At 47.5% G+C, this 23,830-nt stretch overlaps 2 protein-coding genes and 1 pseudogene across 3 annotated transcripts in view; 1 reads left to right on the top strand and 2 right to left on the bottom strand.

Moving 5' to 3' along the window:
- The window catches only part of RALY (RALY heterogeneous nuclear ribonucleoprotein), a 414,018-nt gene that overhangs the window by 150,431 nt on the left and 239,757 nt on the right, over positions 1 to 23,830 (bottom strand). The window lies entirely within an intron of this gene.
- Positions 1 to 23,830, bottom strand: part of CHMP4B (charged multivesicular body protein 4B) — a 264,810-nt gene that overhangs the window by 149,847 nt on the left and 91,133 nt on the right. The gene's annotated exons all lie outside the window — the stretch shown is intronic.
- Positions 3,896 to 22,578, top strand: LOC126929251 (tropomyosin alpha-3 chain-like; annotated as a pseudogene).

Raw genomic sequence — 23,830 nt, forward strand, 5'->3', positions numbered from 1 at the left:
CGGGAGCCTGCGTGTCCAGGGACAGGAGGCATTTCGCTCAACAAGATGGAGTTTCGCTCTTGTTATCCAGGCTGGAGTGCAATGGCAGGATCTCGGCTCACGGCAACCTCTGCCTCCCGGGTTCAAGCGATTCTCTTGCCTCAGCCTTTGAAGTAGCTGGGATTACAGGCATGCACCACTACACCCGGCATTGTTGGTGGCCATCTTTGGAGGCATCTCCCTCAGCTGGGAAAGGAAGCCTGAACACTTGTTTTCCAGGTGCCGGCCTTTATCATCACCTTTATTTAAGTCTTAGGTGGGGTACTGGTAGGAGGAGGACAGGTGGTTGTTAATCCTGTGGGAGTGGCCCAGCATTTTTAGGGAAAAATCCAGAATGGTTAAGAATTGCCTAGGCCAATTGCGGTGGCTCACACCTGTAATCCCAACACTTTGGGAGGCCGAGGTGGGCGGATCACTTCAGGTCAGGAGTTTGAGACAAGCCTGGCCAACATGGTGAAATCCCATCTCTACTAAAAATACCAAAAAAAAAAAAAAAAAAAAAATTAGCTGGGCGTGGTGGTGGGCGCCTGTAATCCCAGCTACTCGATTCTCTAGCTGATGCAGGAGAATCACTTGAACCCGGGAGGTGGAGGTTGCAGTGAGCCCAGGTTGCACCACTGCACTCCAGCCTGGACTACAGAATAAGACTCCAATCTCAAAAAAAAAAAAAAAAAAAAAAAAAAAAAAGAATTGCCAAGGCCATCAAAAAGAGGAGGTAGATGAAGGGAACATAGAGGCAGGACAATGGTAGGAGGGGTCAAGGCTGGGGTTCAGGGCTAAGCCTCTGGCTGGGGCAGGGGCCAGAATTCTCCTGCTGGTGTCGATGACCATCATGTCAGGCTGAACAACCGTAATCTGATTTCATCAAGAAGAGGGGAGAACCATCATCCAGATGTTGCCCACCTCTCTAATATGTCAGAGACCACAGGTCTTACCCCTCCCCACCCACCTGGGCTGGCACTGAACCCCTTACCCACTGGAATCATTCCTAAGCCCACCCCATCTCCACGCCCAGTTAAGGACCCGACAGTTTCCTTGTATTTCTTCTTTTTTTATTATTATTATTATTTTTGAAACGGAGTTTCACTCTTGTTACCCAGACTGGAGTGCAATGGCAGGATCTCGGCTCACCACAACCTCTGCCTCCTGGGTTCAAGCTATTCTCCTGCCTCAGCCTCCTGAAGTAGCTGGGATTACAGGCGTGTACCACCACACCCAGCTAATTTTGCATTTTTGTAGAGACGGGGTTTCTCCATGTTGGTCAGGCTGGTCTTGAACTCCCGACCTCAGGTGATCCACCTGCCTTGGCCTCCCAAAGTGCTGGGACTACAGGCGTGAGCCACCGCGCCCGGCCCAGTTTCCTTGTATTTCAATTGCCCCAGTAATAGACTAAGAATATCTGTCCAGTCTCTCCTGCTAATAAATATTTGAATAGCGGTTTGTTAATTTTTCTTACCCTTCAAGATGGAGATTAATTGCTATTTTACATTACACTCAACTTCTATTAGTTTGGGATTTACTTCCTCAGTGATACCATAAGCATTGGGCTTGAATAAAACATTTTAACCTAGACAAGCTCATTAAATTCTTGAAGGTGAATGGACAGAAAGGGGGGAGAACTGGCCCTAGTTTTGCAGTTTTGAGGGCATCAATTTAAATCTATCAGGCAAGTGTCAAACAGGTTTGGAGTTGGGACATGCTCGGTGAGGAAGGATGGAGGTTACTGGAAGGACAGTCCTGTTTAGTCCTGCTGCGCCTCAGGCCACCAGAACCAGCCCTTCCCCAGAGCCAGCCCCACCCTACCTGGCTTCACCCTCAAGGTGTCCACAGCCTTGTGGCCAAAGAGTTCACCCTGACCCAAATAGGACTGTTGAATCCTATTTTTTAGGGTCCAATTTTACTCCTTGGACCTGACAGTCCTGCTGAGAGGAGTAAAGTTTTCTCACCTGTAAACAGGAGTGGTCATGCCCATTATCATGTTCACCATCATTATTGTCATAAATATCATGCTACCCCTAGACCCAAGGGTTGGACCCTGCTAATACCTGGGGTACACCCCCACTTTTGCCTATAGCACCCTATATTATTAAGAACCCCTCTAGTCTTGAAGCCAGCAAACCCAACCACTCCTCTCTGACTCCAGACTCGGCTGGCTCCATTGCTTTCTCTCTCTTGCCTACAGGGATTATGAGCGTACTGCAATACTTTTTTTTTTTTTTTTTTTGAGGCAGAGTCTTGTTCTGTCACCCAGGCTGCAGTGCAGTGGCATGATCTCGACTCATTGTAACCTCCGCCTCCCGGGTTCAAGTGATTCTCATGCCTCAGCCTCCTGAGTAACTGGGATTACAGGCACCTGCCACCACGCCTGGCTAATTTTTGTATTTTTACTAGAGATGGGGTTTCGCCATGTTGGCCAGGCTGCTCTCAAACTCCTGACCTCAGGTAATCCACCCGCCTCACCCTCCCAAAATGCTGGAATTACAGGCGTGAGCCACTGCGCCTGGGCCAATCTATTTTAAGACCAAAAAATCTAAGAAGTTTCATAGAGTTATAGAATCAGGTGTCTATAAGTTGTTCTCAGCTTCCTGAAAGGCTCTTAACTTCTAGATCGGGGTGTCCGATCTTTTGGCTTCCCTGGGTCACATTGGAAGAAGAAGAATTGTCTTGGGCCACACGTAAAATACACTAATGGTAGCTGAAGAGCTTATATAATATATATATTTATATATTTATTTATATATTTATATATATCACAAAAAAAAGTCTCATAACATCTTAAGAAAGTTGGACCACATTCAAAGCTGTCCTGGGGTGCCTGCAGCCCACAGGTTGCACAAAATTGTTCTAGATATTAACCTCTGGTGTTAATCATTTGACGACTTTCAATTATGCTGGGAATGAGAAACATACTTGAAGTCACTATCAGAAGCAGCTCTGGAAGAGGTTCGTATTTAACCCTGGTCATTAGTGCAGACTCCCACAGGCATGGTTCTTTTCCCTGTGGGTCTTTACGTCATTTTTCCCTCCAGGGGCCTCGGTCGGGCTCATCACAATTAACCAGAAAGGTTGTGATCATGTTTTACCTCAAAAGAAAAGGGCATGTGGCCTCGATTCCTAACCTTCCAGGTAGCTCCTGGCCTGTATGCAAATTTGCCAATTTTCGCTCTACAAACCGTGGATTTATTTTGGGGGGCGTATTTACATAGCCACAGAATGTCTTTGGGGGTACCTTTCCCCCAGAGCAAGAGGCACCAACTTGCCTGATAATTCCATATTTGAGGGAAGAATCTGGAAGAGTCCAAGAGAATTTGCTGCATCTAGATAGGGAAGAGGTTAAACTATCTTAGGTTCCAGAACACGTAACATCCCCACTTATGTAACTACTTGGAGAGCCACGAGGGAGAGGCACAGGGCAGTGCTCACAGGGACCAAGAACCCAGAAACCCTTTCACTCTCTTGGAGTCCACGTTTCCCTCTCTCCCCTCCCCCACCAGCGTCCTCTGCCCGTGCCCCCACATCATGTCCACATGCCACCTAACTGTTTGGGTTCCCCCAGAAGCCGACCTTGAGACAGAGGTTCAAGGGCAAGTTATTTACTTGGGAGGTGATCCCAGGAAGTACCAGTAGGGGAGGGGCAAAGTGAGACAGAGAAAAGAAAGGTACATGATCAAGCCAGTTACCCCGTGGGCAGTGGGAGCTCAATCCCGCCAGGGGATGCTGGAGACAGTGTAGATCATGGAGGCAGAGTTGCCCCACAACAGGCAAGGGAGCTGTGTCTGTATCCCATCGGTCATTGGTGGAGGGCTCCTGGCCATTAACCCTCTAGCAGATTGGCTTTCCCTGCACGCAGGTGGACATGCCCTCAGCAGAAAGCAGCCAGATAAAAGCCCGCAGGTGGGAGGTGGCAGGTGTTTGTGATTATACCTTCAGGGGGTAGGGCCGAGGGTCTTGCAGACATAAGCAGGGCAGCAGCCATGGTGGCTCCCTTGCCCCAGCTCAGATGCCATGTGAATTTTCATCTCAAACCCTTTGTTATGGGCTGAATCGTGTCCCCTAAAATTCATATATTGAAGCCTTAATCCCCAGTACCTCCATATCCAAAGACAATATTTGGAGATAGAGCCTTTAAAGAGGGGATTGTATTAGCCAGGCATGGTGGCACCCACCTGTAATCCCAGCCACTCAGGAAGCTGAGGCAGGAGAATCGCTTGAACCTGGGAGGCGGAGGTTGCAGTCAGTGAGCTGAGATCGCACCACTGCACTCCAGCCTGGGCGACAAGAATGAAACTCCCTCTCAAATAAAAAAAATAAAAATAAAAAAAATAAGGGGCGGGGGGATTGAGTAAAATGAGGTCGTTAGGGTCAGCCATAATCAGAGCTTACTCCCCTTGTGAGAAGAGAAAATTTGGACACACGAGAGACACCAGGGATGTGCACCCAGAGGAAAGACCCCATGAGGACGCAGTGAGAAGGTGGCCCTTTGCAAGCCAAGGAGGGATGCCTCAAGAGAGGCCATCCCTGGGCACAGTGGCTCACGCCTGTCTTCCCACCACTTTGGGAGGCCGAGGCGAGAGGATCACTTGAGCCCAGGAGTTTGAGACAAGCCCAGGCAATACAGGGAGACCTCCGTCTCTACAAAACTAAAAAAATTAGCTGGGGCTGGGTGCAGTGGCTCATGCCTGTAGTCCCAGCACTTTGGGAGGCTGAGGCAGGTGGATCACTTGAGGTCAGGAGTTCAAGATCAGCCTGGTCAATACAGTGAAACCCCCATCTCTACTAAAAATACAAAAAAAAAATTAGCCAGGCCTGGTGGCAGGCACCTGTAATCCCAGCTACTGAGGAGGCTGAGGCAGGAGAATTGCTTGAACCCAGGAGGTGGAGGTTGTAGTGAGCCGAGATCATGCCACTGCACTCTAGCCTGGACAACAGAGTGAGACTCAGTCTCAAAAAAAAAAAAGAAAGAAAAATTAGCTGGGCATGGTGGCACATGCCTGTAGCCCCAGCTGCTTAGGAAGCTGAAGTGGGAGGATCACTTGAGCCCGACAAGGTTGAGGGGTGACAGAGCAGGACCCTACCAAAAAAAAAAGAGAGAAAAGGAGAGAGAAGCCAACCTTGCTGGCACTGTGATCTCAGACTTCTAGTGTCCAGAACTGCGAGAAATCCATTTCTATAGTTTAAGCCACCCAGTCTGTGGTATGTTGTGATGGCAGCCCTCATAAACGAAGACACTCTTTCCCAGTTCTAGTTCTCCATCTCCATTCCTGCCTCCGGTTGGCCCAGCCCCTCTTTCAAGCCAGGCTACAGGTCAGAGGTGACTGAGTCTTCTTTGGGTCAGGTGTCCATTTCAGTCCAATCAGCTGCTGTGGGAGAGCAGGGTGCCAGGGCCAGGGTTGTAAATGAGGACAGAGCTCTGGAAAGGGAGCCTCACTGGGGAAGGTCACCCAAAAGTGTCTGCACCGTGGCCTGGGAGCGTCCTGAGCTGAGGCATCCATGTAATCTGGGCTATTTCCAAGCCATCGTGTCTTTGTTCTAGAAATAGATCATCCTGGGATATAAATCGGCACGACACTGAGCATCTAGACAGCGCTTCAGCAACCCACACCTTGGGCCTGCGTGAGCTGCTTTCCTGGCTCAGAGATTGTGACGATGACAGCCCCAAGCCTTGTCCACTGGGGCTGAATCGGAAGCTGAAAGGCACAGCTCGCTTCATCTGGAAACCAGCAGGATGTGAGGCTGACAGTTAATTAGATTAATAAGGAAGCCATGCCTTAAAATGTAATGCTGTTTTCATGAGCCTTTAAAGCCTATCAAAATGTTTGCTGAGCTTTATGGCTGGTAATTAACAACCTTGTAAAAATATACAAGGAAACAAGGAGATATCAGGGAGCTAATGAATGTGGCAGCTGCCAGACTCACAGACAGAGCCTGGCTCTGGCTTTCACATCACTGGGGTTTGGGTCCAGCTCTGCCTCTACTTGCTCAGACAAGTCCCTCACCCTCTATGATCTGTTTCCTCATCTGTCCCGTGGAAAGGCTGGATGACTGCTGAGCCCTGGACCAGCTGCATTTCTCAGTCTTCCACTTTCTTGTGCTTCAGAGCTCAATTCACCTGCAGGTTCCCCTGCTCGGAGGGCCATTCCATCATTAAGACTGACGTTTCCCCACAATAGGTAGGAATCCAGTATCTCAGTGAGATCCTCAACATCCCACTCCATGAAAGTGGACATAAGCAGCTTTTGTGGCCAAAGGACCATTCACCCTTTTTTTTTTTTTTTTTTTTTTTGAGACGGAATCTCGCTTTGTCACCCAGGCTGGAGTGCAGTGGCACAATTTCAGCTTACTGCAACTTCCACCTCCCAGGTTCAAGTGATTCTTCTGCCTCAGCCTCCCAAGTAACTGGGATTACAGGCGCACGCCACCATGCCCAGCTAATTTTTTGTATTTTTAGTAGAGATGGGGTTTCACCATGTTGGTCAGGCTGGTCTTGAACTCCTGACCTCAGGTGACCCACCCGCCTCGGCCTCCCAAAGTACTGGGATTACAGGTGTGAGCCACCGCACCTGGCCTTCTTTTTTACTTTTTTTGAGACAGGATCTTGCTCTGTTGCCAGGCTGGAGTGTAGTGGCACAATCAGCTCGCTGCAGCCTCAACCTCCTGGGCTCAAGCCATCCTCCCATCTCAGCCTCCCTAGTAGCTGGGACTACAGGCACACACCACTATGCCTGGCTAATTTTTAATTTTTTTTGTAGAAACAGGGTCTCCCTTTGTTGCCCAGCCTGGTCTTGAACTGCTGGCCTCAAGTGATCCTTCTGCTCAGCCTCCCAAAGTGCCGAGATTACAGGCATAAACCATGCACTTGGCCTCATCCTTCTTCAGTAACAAATTTTTCCTTCAGCAGATCACTCTCTTCCAGATCTCAATCCCTAGCTTTAGACAGAGGTGACTCTACCCCTGCTGGTAGGGGTTGGCACATATCTCAGCTGTAACCCGTGAGAGCATCGCAAGGATGATCACCTGACCTAGTCAGAGCCAATGGGACACAATGGAGAGAGAGTCTCTCCATTCATTTCCATTGAGATGAAGACGACTTAGACCTGGCGTAGCCGGCAGCCATCTTGGCACCATGTGGAGTGTGAACGCTCATCCAGCACACAGCAAGGCCAAGCCAGATGGTGGAGAAAGATCAGGTCATGGTACTATTGTTTGGGCCCCTGAGTTTAGCCACATCTTAAATTTACCCTTGAACTTTGCAATTGCATGAGCCAATAAATTCCCTTTGTTGATTTAAGATATTTTTGAGGTGAGTTTTCTGTCACTTGCAAACAAGAATTCTAACAGTTACATGGTGTGTCTGTTAATGGGTGTAAGAGAGAGAGAGAGGAAAAGAAACAAAGTCATAAAAACAGAGAAAAAAGAAAAATTTTGTTTTACTGAAAGCACATGCTAGAGTTTGTACATGCTATTAATATTTCTCATTTGTAAAATGCCATTTGCTCTCTTTTTTCTCTCTGGAGATTCCTAGTCGTCCTCTCAAAGCCCATCTCAGTGGCTCCTCTTTCCCAGCTCTCCAGGCAAAGTGAGTCACTTCTTCTTCCTAGAAAGTCAGTCCTTCAAGACTTTTGACTTATGGCAGAAGTCATGTATATATTACTAAAAATAAACTACAGAGCATTATAAGTGATACATCTATGTGTAAACTAAACATGTTAACAATTACAATTGTTGTCATTCATTGTTATGGTCATTATTGTGGGTTGACATGTGAGCTTGACTGACTTTTTTCCACGTACCCTTTAACCCCAGGACCCTCCACATTATGACTGGAATGGATACATAGGGCTGACACGTGTACCGGGGTCACATGGTCAGAAAGGGACCCACGGAAAGAATCTTCAAATTTTCAACCTCTTTCTTTCCTTTTTCCTTTCCTTCCCTTCCCTTCCTTCTTTCCTTCCTTCCTTCCTTCCCTTGCTTTCTCACTCTTTCTTTCCTTTCTTTTCTTGTTAGAGACAGGTTCTCACTCTGTCATCCAGGCTGGAGTACAGTGGTGCAATCACAGCCCACTACAACCTCAAACTCCTGTGCTCAAGTGATTCTCTCGCCTCAGCCTTCTGAGTAGCTGGGACCACAGGTATGTGCCACCAAGCCTGGCTAATTTTTTAAGGTTATTTTGGAGAGATGGGTTCTCACTTTGTTGCCCAGGTTCATCTCAAACTCCTGGCCTCAAGCAATCCTCCTGCCTCGGCCTTCTGAAGTGCTGGGATTACAGGCGTGAATCACTGCACCCGGCCCAAATTTTCCATTTCTAAATTTGAGAGATAAAAATGCTTAGAAAAGAGATGAAAGTGGCCAGGCACAGTCGGGAGGCCAAGGCGGGCGGATTACGAGGTCAGGAGATTGAGACCATCCTGGCTAACACAGTGAAACCCCGTCTCTACTAAAAAAGACAAAAATATTAGCTGGGCGTGGTGGCGGGCGCCTGTAGTCCCAGCTACTCGGGAGGCTGAGGCACGAGAATGGCGTGAACCCAGGAGGCAGAGCTTGCAGTGAGCCGAGATCGCACCACTGTACTCCAGCCTGGGCAACAGAGTGAGACTCCATCTCAAAAAAAAAAAAAAAGAAAGAAAGAAAGAAAAAGAAAAGAGATGAAAGCAAAAAGAACCAGTTTTTGCCAGTTACTTACTTTAACCCATTCTGAATTTCCTCCATAGTAATAGAATTTAAACTAAACAAATGCTGATTCTCCAGCTAGTGACAACACATCCCAGGCTTCTTTGTGGCCATGTGACCACATGGCTAAGTTGTCACCAAGGGCATATGAACAGAAGGGATGGGGCACCTTTTTCCTAACATTCTTTCTCCTTCCCTGAACATAGATGTGCTGTGACCAAGTTCTGACAATGGAGATGAAGATAACACCATGAAGGATACAGAGAAACAAGATGAAAGGATCTTTAATATCTGAGTGATCATATGGAACAGAGCCATCTCCCCACCCTGCAATACTTACCTTGAGGCTGTTACATGAGAGTGGATAAACTTCTATTTTCTTCAAGCCACTGTATTTTGTGCCCTCTTTATTACAGCAGCTTAGGCTTGCTCGAATTAATGTATTCCCAAATACCTCTCTTCCAATGACTAGAAAATTCCTCCCAGTTAGGAATTTTGGAGAGAAAGAAGAGAGAAGGGTAGAGGCTATATAACCCCGTGCCCCAACACAAACACACACACACACACATACCTTGCCCTTCCCCTAAGACAAGTCACAGATTTGATGGCAGGAAGAAAACAATAAAATTCTTTTGAAGTTTGGGAGATTAAAGAATAAAGACAGCGTGTAGCTTATTTCCATCTGGAATTTGTCCTTCGCGTTAGGATGTGAGCATCTTTTGTTTTGCCTTCCATCACTTACTTTCCCTTTTTCGGACAACAGTGTCCCAATATCCCTCTGGGAGTTCTGGGGATACCCTTAGCTGCCTCTTGTCACATCAGGCCTGTTTCGTACAGCCGCACAGTTTGTGCACTGCACAACACCAGGAAACTCATTTCACATAGACCATGACATAGATGTGTCGCCTGGAGTTGTGTAACAGGGCAGCCTTGTGGCCCTCCACATAGGCCACTAACTCTTGGTCTCCACGAGAGTGGCACCTGGCTGCTGTCGCTTCTCCAGGAGGCAGAGCCCAGTCTCAAACTGGATGGAATACTCCATGTATCAAAGGAGTGATAAATAATCAACATGACAATCTCCCCCACTCCATGCTTCCCACAGCACCGCTTATATCCTGGGAGTATAATGTTGACCTATGGCTTTGCTATAAAACTCTTACTGACAATATTCATTATGCAGTTGTCCCTCAGTATACACGGGAAATTGGTTCCAGGATACCTTCCCTCCCTTGTGCACAGCAAAATCCACACAATCTCATGTCCTGAAGTCAACCCTGAGGAACCCGCATAGGAAAAGTCAGCCCTGCATATATGCCTATTTGTCATCCTGCGAATACTGTATTTTCAATCTGCATTTGGTAGAAAAAAAATCCACATATAAGAGGCCCCATGCAGTTCAAACCTGTGTTGTTCAAGGGTCAGCTGTATTATTCAATACCTCCTTTGAAGAACTCACATGACAAGCTCCCAGGACAAGTTGGGGTGTCTTGAACAATTGGCAGATTTCCTTCTGGACAATAGTGAGAGTTATGGAATCCACTGACTTTCCCTTTTACTTTCACCATCAAGTGGCCCAAAGTGAGGTTAAATGTCCTCGTCAAGATCACCAATGACCTCCATGTTGCTAGAACCAATGGTCGGTCCTCAGTCCTCACCTTATTTAACCCATTTTCCGTACTTGACATACATAATGACATTCCCCCTCTTGAAACTCTTTCTTCATTTGGCTTCTAGGATCCTTTACTTTCTTGGTTTTACTCCTAGCTCACTGGCCTCTTCACATTCTTCTTCGTTGATTCTTCCTCATCTCTCTGAACTTTAAGCATAGGAACATCATGAGTCCAGTCCTTTTTCATGCTCTTCTCTGCCATACACTTCCACTGGCAATCTTATCTAGCTTCATGACTTTACATACCGCATCTTTGATGATGATGCCTAAATTTATACCTCTAACCTGGGCCTTTCTCCTGAGCTCTAGACCTGTATGTCCAATTGCCAATTTGATGTCTCTTCTTAGATGTCCAACAGGTATCTCAGACAACACACATCCAAGACTCAACTCCTTATCATCAAAGCTTCTCTACCAGAGGCTCCTCATCTCAGAAAATGAAAACACTCATCTTTAGTTGCTCAAAACCCCGGAGACATCCACAACTCCTTTCCCTTTTTTTTTCACACCCCACTCCAATCCATCAGCAAATCCTATCACCTCAACCTTTAAAATATATCCTGGAGCTCGGGACGGTGGCACATGCCTGTAGTCCCAACTACTGGGGAGGCTGAAGTGGGAGGATCACTTGACCCCAGGAGTTCGAGGCTGCAGTGAGCCATGATCGTGCCACTGCACTCCAGCCTGAGTGATAGAGTGAGATTCTGTCTCTATTAAAATTTTAAAAAATAAAGTATATCCTGTCTCCAACCTCAGCTCCTCACTGCTTCCACTCTATTCCAAACTACCATCATCTCTTGTCCGGATTATAGCAATATTCTCCTAACTGGTTTTCCTAATTCTGCCCTTGTCACCCTTTAGTCTATTTTAATCACAGCCTCCAAAGAGATTTGTTTCATGCCATCCTCTGCGCCTCCAGTGGCACCAGGATTCTTGGAGTAAAAGCCACAGTTCATCCTGGCCTATAAGGCCCCAGAGGGTCTGACCCCCTGTTTACCGCTCTGACCATCTCTCCTACTGAGTGACTTCCCTCATGCAAAAGATATGACTGGTGGTCACAGGAGTGAGCGACAGCGTAAGGGAGCTGAGTGGAAAGGGAAGGGGAGGGGAAGGGAGAGAAGGGGAGTGGAGGTGAGGGAACCCAGGATAGAGTTAGACCAAAACATGAGGAGCCTGAGAAAGACAACCAGAGGTCAAGGAGAAGGACCAGCAGAAGGTGGGCCCACCAAAACCAAAGAGAGAGAATGTCTCGAGAAGACACAACCTCTCCTCACCGAGGGCCCACAGGCTGAACAAGCCATCTTCAATTTCCCTTTCATGCAGTTAAACTTTTTAAACCTTTTTAAATGATGAGCCATTTGTCAGGGATGCAGCATCTTGGCAGCCAAACTGGGTAAGGAGAAAAAATATGAGCATCTTTTGACTGGTCATTTTTTTCTCCCTTTCAGCCTAAGCAGGCCAGAACCAGTATTCATTATTAATAGACGCATGTTTTATTAAAGGTATAAAGACCAAAGATTTGTAACTTTAATAATCCAGATTTTTATTTTAAATTCTCCAACATTATTATTTATTGATCGGCTGGGGGATGTTTCTTTTGCAATCCCTGACCTGCCAGTTCCTGGAGGGGAAATAGAAATGGTGAAATTAGAGGAGTTAGCACTGACACTGATTTACTCCAAGGTGTACAAAACAACTCCCACAAAACGAGCACCTGCTTTGTGCCAGTCCCGGGGCCAGGCATGGCGCATCAGAGCCAGGAGGGCTAACGCACAACCCTCCCCTAATTGGGCAGGCAGAAAAACAAATAATTATACAGACAAGGCAATTATTCAGGTGTGTCGGGGAGCAGAACTGAGTAGTCAGAAGCTTTTCTCTAGAATTAGGAAGATTTAAGTCTCAGTGCCACAATTTACTAGCTGTGTGATCTCGGGCACGACACATTCCCTATCTGGACCTCTGTTTTCTCGTCTGTAAGATGGGGATGGTGTGGGTTTTCATGAAGATTAACTGAGCCACTGATGCATACAGCTTGTTTGGCATGGGACTCAGCATGTAGAAAGCCCCCATTCAACAGCGGTGGTGGTGGTGGTGGTGAGGTGAAAAGTTATAGGGGCTGGGCGCGGTGGCTCATGCCTGTAATCCCAGCACTTTGGGAGGCCAAGGTGGGTGGATCATGAGGTCAAGAGATCAAGACCATCCTGGCCAACATGGGAAACCCTTTCTCTACTAAAAATACAAAAATTAGCTGGGTGTGGTGGTGCACACCTGTAGTCCCAGCTACTCGGGGGGCTGAGGCAGAAGAATCACTTGAACTCAGAAGTCAGAGGTTGCAGTGAGCCGAGATCGCACCACTGCATTCCGGCCTGGTGACACAGCAAGACTCTGTCTCCAAAAAAAAAAAAAAAAAAAAAAAAAAGTTATCAGGGGCTGGGCATGGTGGCTCATATCTATAACCAACACTTTGGGAGCCCGAAGTGGACAGATCTCTTCAGCCCAGGAGTTTGAGACCAGCCTGGACACCATGACAAAACCCCATCTATACTTAAAAATTTACAAAAATGTGCCGGGCATGATGATGCGTGCCTGTAGTCCCAGCTACTGGGGAGGCTGAGGTGGGAGAATCACTTGAGCCCTGGAGGTTGAGGCTGCAGTGAACCGTGATCACACCACTGCATTCCAGCCTGGGCAACGGAGTGAGACCCTGTCTCAAAAAGAAAAAAAAAGGAGGGGGCACACACTCTGGGCCTTAATTCTTCCTGAAGGAGAGGGTTAAGAGAAGGTGTTGGCCGGGCGTGGTGGCTCAAGCCTGTAATCCTAGCACTTTGGGAGGCCGAGACGGGCGGATCACAAGGTCAGCAGATCGAGACCATCCTGGTTAACACGGTGAAACCCCGTCTCTACTAAAAAATACAAAAAACTAGCCGGGCGAGGTGGCAGGCGCCTGTAGTCCCAGCTACTCGGGAGGCTGAGCCAGGAGAATGGCGTAAACCCGGGAGGCGGAGCTTGCAGTGAGCTGAGATCTGGCCACTGCACTCCAGCCTGGGCGACACAGCTAGACTCCGACTCAAAAAAAAAAAAAAAAGAGAGAAGGTGTCACGGAGGAGAATACATTTGAACTGGTTCTTGAAGGATGATGAGAATTTCAAAAGGTTGACAAGTTGAGGGAAGCACATTCCAGATGGAAAGCTGCCACGGAGAAATTCACTGGTGAGTAAATGTGAGTCGTGTCAGGGAAAAGTTGAAGAGCTCCATGGGCTGAGGACATGGCAGCTTGAGGGGCCTGGTGGGAGGGTGGCAACAGTGCAGAGGGTCTCCAAGGCCAGGCAAGGGATCTGGGTTCGCCCTAAAGGCAATGGGGAGACTTTGAAGGTTTTTGGTTTTTTTTTTTTTTAATTGTGGTAAAAAACATATAACAGGCTAGACACAGCGGCTCATGCCTGTAATCCCAGCACTTTGGGAGGCTGAGGCAGGTGGATCAGCTGAGGTCAGGAGTTTGAGACCAGTTTGGCCAACATGGCGAAGCCCCATGTCTACCAAAAACATAAAAAATTAGCCAGGCGTGGTGGCACACGCCTGTAATACCAGCTACTAGGGAGGCTGAGGCATGAGAATCACTTGAACCTGGGAGGCACAGTTTGCAGTGAGCCAAGATCCTGTGACTGCACTCCAGCCTGGGTGACAGAGCCAGACTCTGTCTCAAAAAACAAACAAACAAACAAACAGGCTGGGCATGATGGCTTACATCTGTAATCCCAGCACTTTGGAAGGCCAAGGCAGGTGGATCACCAGGAGTTCGAGACCAGGCTGACCAACATGGTGAAACCTCATCTCTGCTAAAAATAAAAAAAAAAAAAAAAAAGAAAGAAAGAAAGAAAGCAAAAAACATATAACATAAAATTTACCATCTTAACCATTTTTTAGCGTACGGTTCAGTAGCGTTAAGTATATTTACCTTTTTGCGCAACAGATCTCTACAACTTTTTCATTTTGCAAAACTGAAACTCTCTCCCCCTTGAACAACTTCCCATTTCCCCCGTGCTGGGCAGCCACCACTCCGTTTTCTGTTTCTAGGAATTCGACTACTTTAGGTCCCTCATGTAGGTGGCTGGCTTATTCACTTAGCATGATGTCTTCAAGGTTCATCCACCTTGTGGCATAAGACAGGATCTCTTTCTTTTTAAAGGCTGAATAGTCAGGCATGGTGGCTCACACCTATGATCCTAGCACTTTGGGAAGCTGAGGCAGGAGGATCATTTGAGGCCAGGAGCTTGAGACAAGCCTGGGCAACATAGTGAGACCCCCATCTCTACAAAAAAGTAAAAAATTAGCTGGGAGTGGTGGTGTGCACCTGTGGTGCCAGTCACTTGGGAGGCTGAGGTGGGGGGATCATTTGAACCCAGGAGGTCGAGGCTGCAGTGAACTATGATTGCACCACTACACACCAGCCTGGGTGCCAGAGTGAGACCCCGCCTCAAAGGAAAAGAAAAAAAGTAGGCCAGGTGTGGGGGCTCATGCCTATAATCCCAGCACTTTGGGAAGTCAGGGCAGGAGGATCACTTGAGCCCAGGAGTTCAAGACCAGCCTGAGCAATAGGTAAAAAACTGTCTCTACAAAAAAAATACAAAAACAAAAAATTAGTTGGGTTTGGTGGTGCATGCCTGTAGTCCCTACTACTCGGGAGGCTGAAGTGGGAGGATCACCTCAGCCCAGGAGGTCGAGGCTATAATGAGCTGGGATCATGCCACTGCACTCCAGCTTGGGTGTCAGAGGAAGACCGTGTCTCAAACTAAACTAAACTAAAATAAAATAAAAAAGACTGAATAATGTTCCATTTTATTTAGATATCACATTTTTATCCACTCATACATGAGGATTTTTTTTTTTCTGAGACGGAGTCCTGCTCTGTCACCTAGGCTGGAGTGCAGTGGCATGATCTTGGCTCACCGCAAGCTCTGCCTCCCGGGTTCACACCATTCTCCTGCCTCAGCCTCCCAAGCAGCTGGGACTACAGGCGCCCGTCACCTTGCCCGGCTAATTTTTTTTTGTTTGTTTGTTTGTATTTTTTAGTAGAGACGGGGTTTCATCGTGTTAGCCAGGATGTCTCGATCTCCTGACCTCATGATCCGCCCACCTTGGCCTCCAAAAGTGCTGGGATTACAGGCGTGAGCCACCGTGCCCGGCCCATGGGGGTGGTTTAAAAAACCTCTCCAAGGGGTGGTGAGGAGGGTGGTATGTAGAGTGAAGTGAAGCAGCCAGACTGGCAGCAGGGAGGCCAGGGAGGGGCTGGTGCAGCTGCCCAGGTGCACACGATGATGGTGGCCTGGCCACAGGTATGGCAGAGGGCTTGGATACAAAAGACATTGTGGAGGTAGAATTGGTGGGATTTGATCATTGGCGACATGACATTTGTCCTAACCTCAGAAATCTAGAGGTGACTCAGGTCATTCCCGTCCTCCTACTCCAAAAGTGGGAAAGAGGACCTGGCTGGTCCCTTCAAGGGTGAGGAGGGGGATAGAGAATTGCTATGGTGGGCGAAAGGCAAATGCCAACACTTCCAGTTCTATTAGGTTGGTGCAAAAGTAATCACGGTTTTTGTTTTTGCCGTTACTTTTAATGACAAAAACCGTGATTACTTTTGCACCAACCTAATATAATCTTTCAGAAAGCCCCCACTCTGTAGACTATCTTCCCCACTCTGTCCTCCAGCATGTGACTGGGACGTTGGGCAGGATGGCTAGCCAGCCACACGGGTGAGAGAACACAGTCCCAAGGGGAGAGGGAGCTGGCCTTCTGGTCCCTGTGCCACCTGTGTCTTGCTGGGTGACTCTGGTTATGTCCACACGCGTCTGTGGTTCTCAGTTTCTGTGTGTAAAGCAGAAGTGTTGGTGAAGCATTAGCGCTGCCGGGGCTGACGATGCTGATGATGGCGGCGGTGGCCAACTCTCTTTGAGTGCTTACTCTGTGCCAGGTACTCTTCTAAGTGCTTTTCAAGCATAAATGCCCCATTGTACAAATAAAGAAATGAAGGCAAGAGAAGCAAAGTTACTTGGCTGAGGTCACAGTGATAACAGGCAGAGCTGGAATTCAAATGCAAGCAGCCTGGCTCCAGGCCACTCCCTGGAATTACTTGGTGAGCTTGAAAATATCAGATTCCTGGATCCACCCCAGACCTGCTGGATCAGAGCCTCTTGCTAACAAGCTCTCAGGGCTGAAGGCCAGGATTGGAGCTGAGGGTTCCATGGGGACAGACATTGCCTAGGTCTAGCCCAAGAGACAGTGGACCCTGACTCTTCCCCCACCTGCCCCAGCACTGATGTTCCCTGGGTTTGGGGGTGACTGACCCTTTTGGAGACAACCTGCAGGGTGTACCCAGATTATTCCCACCCTCTCACACATGACCTGGAGGGAGCAGCCTCCAACTTCCTCACGCCCTCCCTGGAGAAAGGGTCCCAGCAGGACCTACCTGTTACACAGGTAACAAACAACCCTAAGAAAAGATACTAAACCTCTCTAGTAACCCAGTGTCAGTTCGTTTTCTCTTGCTTATCGCAGAGTACCTGAAACAGAGTAATTTGCAAAGGAAAGGGATTGACTTCTTATGGTTATGGAAGTTGAGTAGCCCAAGGTTAAGGGCTGCATCTACTGAGAACCTTCTTGCTGGTGGAGTGTCCCAAGGCAGTGCAGGGCATCACACATGGCGAGGGGGGAGTGAGCGTGCTAGCTTAAGTCTCTCTTCCTCTTCTTCTTCTTCTTTTTAAAAAAAATTAGAGATGAAGTCTCACTATGTTGCCCAGGCTGGTCTCAAACTCCTGGGCTCAAGCAATCCTCTATCCTCGGCGTCTTGAAGTGCTGGGATTATAGATGCAAGCCACCACACTCAACCCTCTCTTCCTCTTCTTATAAAGCCACCAGTCTTTCCCCCCTGATAACCCAGTAATCCACTAACCCATGAATCCAGGAATTATTCCAGATTAATCCATTCATAAGGGCAGAGCCCTCATGACCCAATCACCTCTTGAAGGCCCTACCTCTCAATATTGCCACACTGGAGATTAAATTTCAACATGAGTTTTGCAGGGGACAAATATTCAAATCACAGCACTCAGCAAATGGGAAGTAAAGCAATAAGAAAATGCCCTGGACGGTTCTCAAGATGGGAGGGCTGTAGTCAGACACCTTCCTAATCAAATTCATCCCTGCTCCATTTGGAATTTGAAGGCACTCGAGTGCTCGCAGGAGCTAAATTACTCTTTTTGTACATATGGTAATGACAGTATTAGACCCACAGATATCTTGGCATGTGGTTATTTTTTAAAAGGACAACATACTGTCAAGCTAGATACCAACAACCAGTAATCGCTCGAGTAATCGCTTTTTAAAACTTCAGTCTAAAAAGGAGTTCAAGAATTACTGCTATCTGCAACAAGAATGAATCTCATAGACTCAGTGAATGAGCAAAACAAGCCGGACACAGAAAGCTAGATACCAGATTATTCCATTTATATGAAATGCAAGAACAGACAAAATCAATCTATGGTGATAGAAGTCAGGATAATGGTTATTTTTGAGGAGTGCTGACTGGAAGGGAACCTTTCAGGGAGGTGGAATGACCTGTGTCTTGCCATGGGTTGGAATTACACGGGTGTACACAAAGTAAAGATTCACTGAGTTGTACATGTATAACTTATGCACTTTACTATGTGCAATTCATGCCTTAAAAATGTTTTTAAAGAGTTGGATTGTTTCTTTCTAGTTATCTATGTCCTTCATTAAGATCCAGATAGTGACTCAGAACTGACTGAGCGCTTACAATGTACACACCCACTCAAGAGGGGCAAGTGGCAGAAACAAGGGAAGGCTAGGCCTTGGCTTAGCCTGGCACTAGACTCTGGACTTACAAGGCTTACAGCTGGAGGGGCTACCAAGGGCAACTGTGCCTGACGCCATTGAGACCCCACTCCCACACATAGCCCAGAAGAGCCAAGGGCAGGCCTGGGCTCCACTGGGGGAGTGGACCAATCAGAAGGCAGCTGGACGGACTGGGAAAAGGATAAGCTATTAGTCAGCAGCTATCCTGGCCACGGGGCTCTGCAGGATCAAAGATAAGAATTGATCGGGCCCACAGGGCAAGGGGGAGGCCAGAGCCAGCAGGAAGGATAATTAGGAAAGACATCAGGCCAGGCTGGACAATGAAGGCTCAGAGACGTCAGGATTCTCACTCCCTGCTGGGATCACATGCCAGGAGGCGAGTGCGCCCCCAAGGGGCCAGGCAGGTAACAGACAATGGTCCCCAGATAAGAGACGAGAGACGTCCAGTTCTTGCCCAACATTACGCAGCAAGTCAGGGACTCAGCCAGGCCAAGACCCCATATATCCTGCACTCTACAGGCTTCTCCCCACCACCCCCGCAACACCCCAAGGTGATGTTTATTTCCTACCCTAAATGTTCCACATTCTACATTCCCTTCATTTTCAGTTTTTTTTTTTAAGACTTAATTCTTGATTATTTTGACAGCTTACATCATCCTGAAAGTAAAGTGAAAAAGCCACACCACACTACCCACTTTTAATACAGATCTTTGTAGATTGGGAAGCATAAACAAACCAAAAGAGTGATAATTAGTTCTGAATTCAAGCGAGGTTTATGGAATGTGAACCATTTGGGTAATCGGCTGGGGTGGTGCCATGAAGTGGTAATTAATTTGTTTTTTCCCTAAAATGTTTTACTTAATTAAGGGAGGTGTTGATTTATGTACACCCGTCCCCTGGGGATGGTTTGTAAGGCAGGAGAAAATTCCAACTGTCTCCCTGCCACGTTTCTCATCGAATTATTTCATTACATTCAGATACACTTTTGCAACACTGATTGTGACAGATCCTGGAGTTATGAGCTCATAAATACTGGGGGGTTGGGGGGAAGCTGGAGATGCACACTTAATGGGAAATGTTCTCATAATCAAAAGAATATTTCAAGCTGTGACAATGCAGGCCAAGAGAGGGAGGGGGAGCCACTTCAAAGAATAACAGGATGCTGAATAACCCGGCACCTGCAGCTCTGCCTCCTTCTGAGTCAGCTGGGCTCTCAAATATCAGCTCGCGAAGGGCGAATGTCAGGAGGATTTGTAGCTAGTCCTGGGTTCTTTGTCACAACTTACTTGGAGCTGATAGTAGCTTAAGTTTGTTCATTTACTTAAATATTTATTAAGCAGCTACTATGTGCTGGACACTGTGCTATGCACTGGGAATACAATAGTGAACAAGACAAGCTTGTTTCCTACCTTCATGGAACTTATAGTCCAGGAGGAGAAAAAGAATATAAACAAGTAAAAGAAAAAATAGCCGATAAACATATGCCTACTCAATGATCTAGCAATTCTATTCTCAGGCATATATCCAAAATAAATGAGTGCATCTCTCCATGGAAAGACGTGTAAAAATGTTCACAGCAGCATTATTCAACAGCAACCAGTTAGGAGCAACCCACAGTCTGCCAGCAGAAGAATGAATAAACGAATTGTGTTATACTGACACAATTGAACACTGCTATGCAATGGAGTATTGCTATGCAGTACTCCATGGAACAGCAATACAAAAAGAACAAACTGCTGTTGCATTTATCCACACGCAAAAATGTGGCTGTATCTCACAGACAATGATGAAAGAAAGAATTTGGGCAAAAAGTGTCCAGATTATACGATTCCACTTACATGAAGCTCAAAGGCAGGCAAAACTCATCTATGATAGAAACCAAATAGGAAGTAGAATAGTGGCTACCTTTGGGAAGAGGAGGCACGAGTGAGCTTTCTGGGGTGTCTGGGAACCTTCTATGTCCAGATATGGGAAACGGTTACAAGCACATATATGTAAAAAGTCATCGAGGCCAGGTGCGGTGGCTCACGCCTGTAATCTCAGCACTTTGGGAGGCCGAGGCAGGTGGATCACCTGAGGTCAGGAGTTTGAAACCAGCCTGACCAACATGGTGAAACCCCATCTCTACTAAATACAAAAAATTAGCCTGGCATGGTGGCACATGTCTGTAATTCCAGCTACTTGGGAGGCTGAGGCAGGATGATCACTTGAACCTGGGAGGCAGAGACTGCAGTGAGCCGAGATTGCACCATTGCAGCCCAGCCTGGGCAACAAGAGCGAAACTTTCTCTCTCTCTCTCAAACAAAAAGTCATTGAGCTATATACTTAATATTATACCTCAATTAAAGCAAACGTTTTAATGAGATAAGAAAAAACTTTAAAATAATAAAGAGCTAAGATAATTTCACATGGTGATGAAAGACATGAAGAAAATAAAACCATGCCACAGGATGGGGAGTTCCTTGCAGGTGGGGGTGGGGGTGCAGGCGGTATTAGATGGAGAAGCCAGCAAAGACCCTTCTGCAGAGATAGCTTTGAGATGCCACCTTTTCCGGAGGTGGCCCATGGGAAAACCTGAGGAATGAGCATTCCAGATAAGGAAGCTGCAAGGCCGCTGGCTGCAAGGTGGGGCATCTGGGCATGTCTGAGCAACAGCATGGAGACCAGGATGGCTGGAGTGGGAGAGTAGAAGAGGCCAGTGGGGCTGTCAGGAGCTAGTCAACCCTATGGGCCACATAAGGATTCGGGTTTTATTCTAAGCATGATATGAGTCATTGGAAAGTGGAAGCAAAGAAGTGGCATGACCCAACTGACCTGATTTTTTTTTTTTTTTTTTTTTTTTTTTTTTTTTTTTTGAGACGGAGTCTTGCTCTGTCGCCCAGGCTGGAGTGCAGTGGCGCCATCTCGGCTCACTGCAAGCTCTGCCTCCCGGGTTCACGCCATTCTCCTGCCTCAGCCTCCCAAGTAGCTGGGACTACAGGCGCCCGCCACCACGCCCGGCTAATTTTTTGTATTTTTAGTAGAGACAGGGTTTCACCATGTTAGCCAGGATGGTCTCGATCTCCTGACCTCGTGATCCGCCCGCCTCGGCCTCCCAAAGTGCTGGGATTACAGGCGTGAGCCACCACGCCCGGCCCTGACCTGATTTTTTAAAACTGAGGACACCTATTGGAATACGGGGGGAAAAATTGACAGTAGGAGAAATGGCTACAGTGCAGGACCCGGAGCACAAGCAGGGGCTGGGTGGGCACCGTGACTGGGATCGCCACCATTGAGGCAGTGAAGCGTAAGAGCCAGGTTCAGCAGCAGCAGGCAGATGATGCAGAGGAGAGAGCTGAGCACCTCCAGCAGGGAGTAGAGGGAGCAAGGCAGGCCTGGAACAAGCTGAGGCCAAGGTGGCCTCCTTGAACTGTAGGATCCAGCTGGTTGAAAAGGGGCTGGACTGTGCTCAGGCGCGCCTGGCCACTGCCCTGCAAAAGCTGGAAGAAGTGGTAAAAGCTGCTGATGAGAGTGGGAGAGGTAGGAAGGTTATTGAAAATCGAGCCTTAAAAGATGAAGAAAAGGCTGGACACAGTGGCTCACGCCTGTAATCCTAGCACTTTGGGAGGCTGAAGTGGGTGGATCACCTGAGGTCAGGAGTTCAAGACTAGCCTGGCCAACATGGTAAAACTCTACTAAAAATATAAAAATTAGCTGGATGTGGTGGTACACACCTGTAATCCCAGCTACCTGGCAGGCTGAGGCAGGAGAATCACTCAAACCCAGGAGGCGGAGGTTGCAGTGAGCTGAGATCACGCCACTGAACTCCAGCCTGGGTGACAGAGGGAGACTCTGTCTCAAAAAAAAAAAAAAAAAAAAAAAAAAAAAAAAAAAAAAAAAAAAAAAAGGATGAAGGAAAGATGAAACTCAAGGAAATCCAACTCAAAGAAGCTAAGCACATTGCAGAAAACAGGCAGGAAGCATGAAGATGGGGCTCGGCTCATAAGTTGGTGGTTGTTGAAGGAAACTTGGGATGCAGAGAGGAACGAGCTGAGCTGGCAGAGTCCTGTGGCCGAGAGATGGATGAGCAGATCAGATCGATGGACCAGAACCTGAAGTGGCTGAGTGCTGCTGAAGGAAAGGACTCTCACAAAGAAGACAGATATGAAGAAGCAACCGAGATTCTTACTGATAAGCGCAAGGAGGCAGAGACCCGGGCTGAGTTTGCCAAGAGATCAGTAATCAAGCTGGAAGAGATGATTGATGACTTGGAAGATAAACTGAAATGCACCACAGAGGAGCACCTCTGCACACAAAGGATGCCGGACCAGACCTGCTTGACTGAATGAGATGCAGAGCACCCCAGTCCCACCTTGCCACTGCTCCTGCCTCTGACCCCAACTCCACCTAGGCCAGCCTGCCCAAAGCTGCCCTTACACTGAGAGCTGATCTTTAACTGGAAGGCTGCTTTCTCCTTTCACCGCCCCCACCTCCCCGATGTGTCTTTTTTTGCCAAACCCAGAGATTCCAGCTGGGCTAGAGGCTGAGCACCTTCGGGAACAACATTTAAGCGAATGTGAGTGCAACACATAATGTTTTTAAAAGCATGTTGTGTTGTACACATTTTGTAATTACCTTTTTTGTTATTTTGTAGCAACCATTTATAACACAGTCCAAATAGCTCCACAGCTCTGAAGCGGCAATCTAATCCCTTTCTCCCTTTTGGAAGGTGACTGTTTAGCTTACTGCATATTACTTCCTCTAGAGAAGAGGGAAAAAGATATGAGCCTGCCTTACTGAGAACCAGACAGAGCCCAGGGAAGGACTCCACTCTGAGACATCACGGCTTTGCACAAAGTACCAGCCAAACCAGAAAGGTGATTCCAGGAGTTAGCCCAAAAACAACAGCAACAAAAAATGTGCTGTTCAGGTTTTCAGCTTTAAGATATCTTCGGACAAAGTTATTTTTATTTTTATTTTTTTCCCACTAGAAGTGACCACATTAAGCCAGGCACGGTGGCTCACACCTGCAATCCCAGCACTTTGGGAGGCCGAGGGAGGCAGATCACTTAAGGTCAGGACTGCAAGACCAGCCTGGCCAACATGGTGAAACTCTGTCTCTACTAAACATACAAAAATTAGCCAGACATGGTGGTGTGCGTCTGTAGTCCCAGCTATTCGGGAGGCTGAGGCAGGGGAATCGCTTGAACCTGGGAGGCGGAGGTTGCAGTGAGCCAAGATCGCGCCACTGCACTCCAGGCTGGGCAACAGAGCGAGACTCCATTTCGGGGGAAAAAAAAAAAAAAGAAGTGACCAAATTAAGATGGTGAGACCTCTGAGACCAAATTTTTGTCCCATCTCCACCCCACTCCCAGCCGCTTACAGAGTGGCTAATGTGCCCCTTACATTGAGGTGACCACTTGATTGCTCTCCTGCCTCCTTGAAAGAAAGAAGATTATGTTTTTGCCACTGATTTAGCCACATGAAACTCATCTCATTACCCTTTTCTGGGTTTGAAGCTGTTGTCTCTAAAAGTGCCATCTCATTGTGCTTTGTATCAGTCAGTGAGAAATCTCGAATAGCTTGTGTACAAAACTTTTA

This window comes from Macaca thibetana, chromosome 10 (assembly GCF_024542745.1).
Source record: "Macaca thibetana thibetana isolate TM-01 chromosome 10, ASM2454274v1, whole genome shotgun sequence".
Lineage (NCBI taxonomy): Eukaryota > Metazoa > Chordata > Mammalia > Primates > Cercopithecidae > Macaca > Macaca thibetana.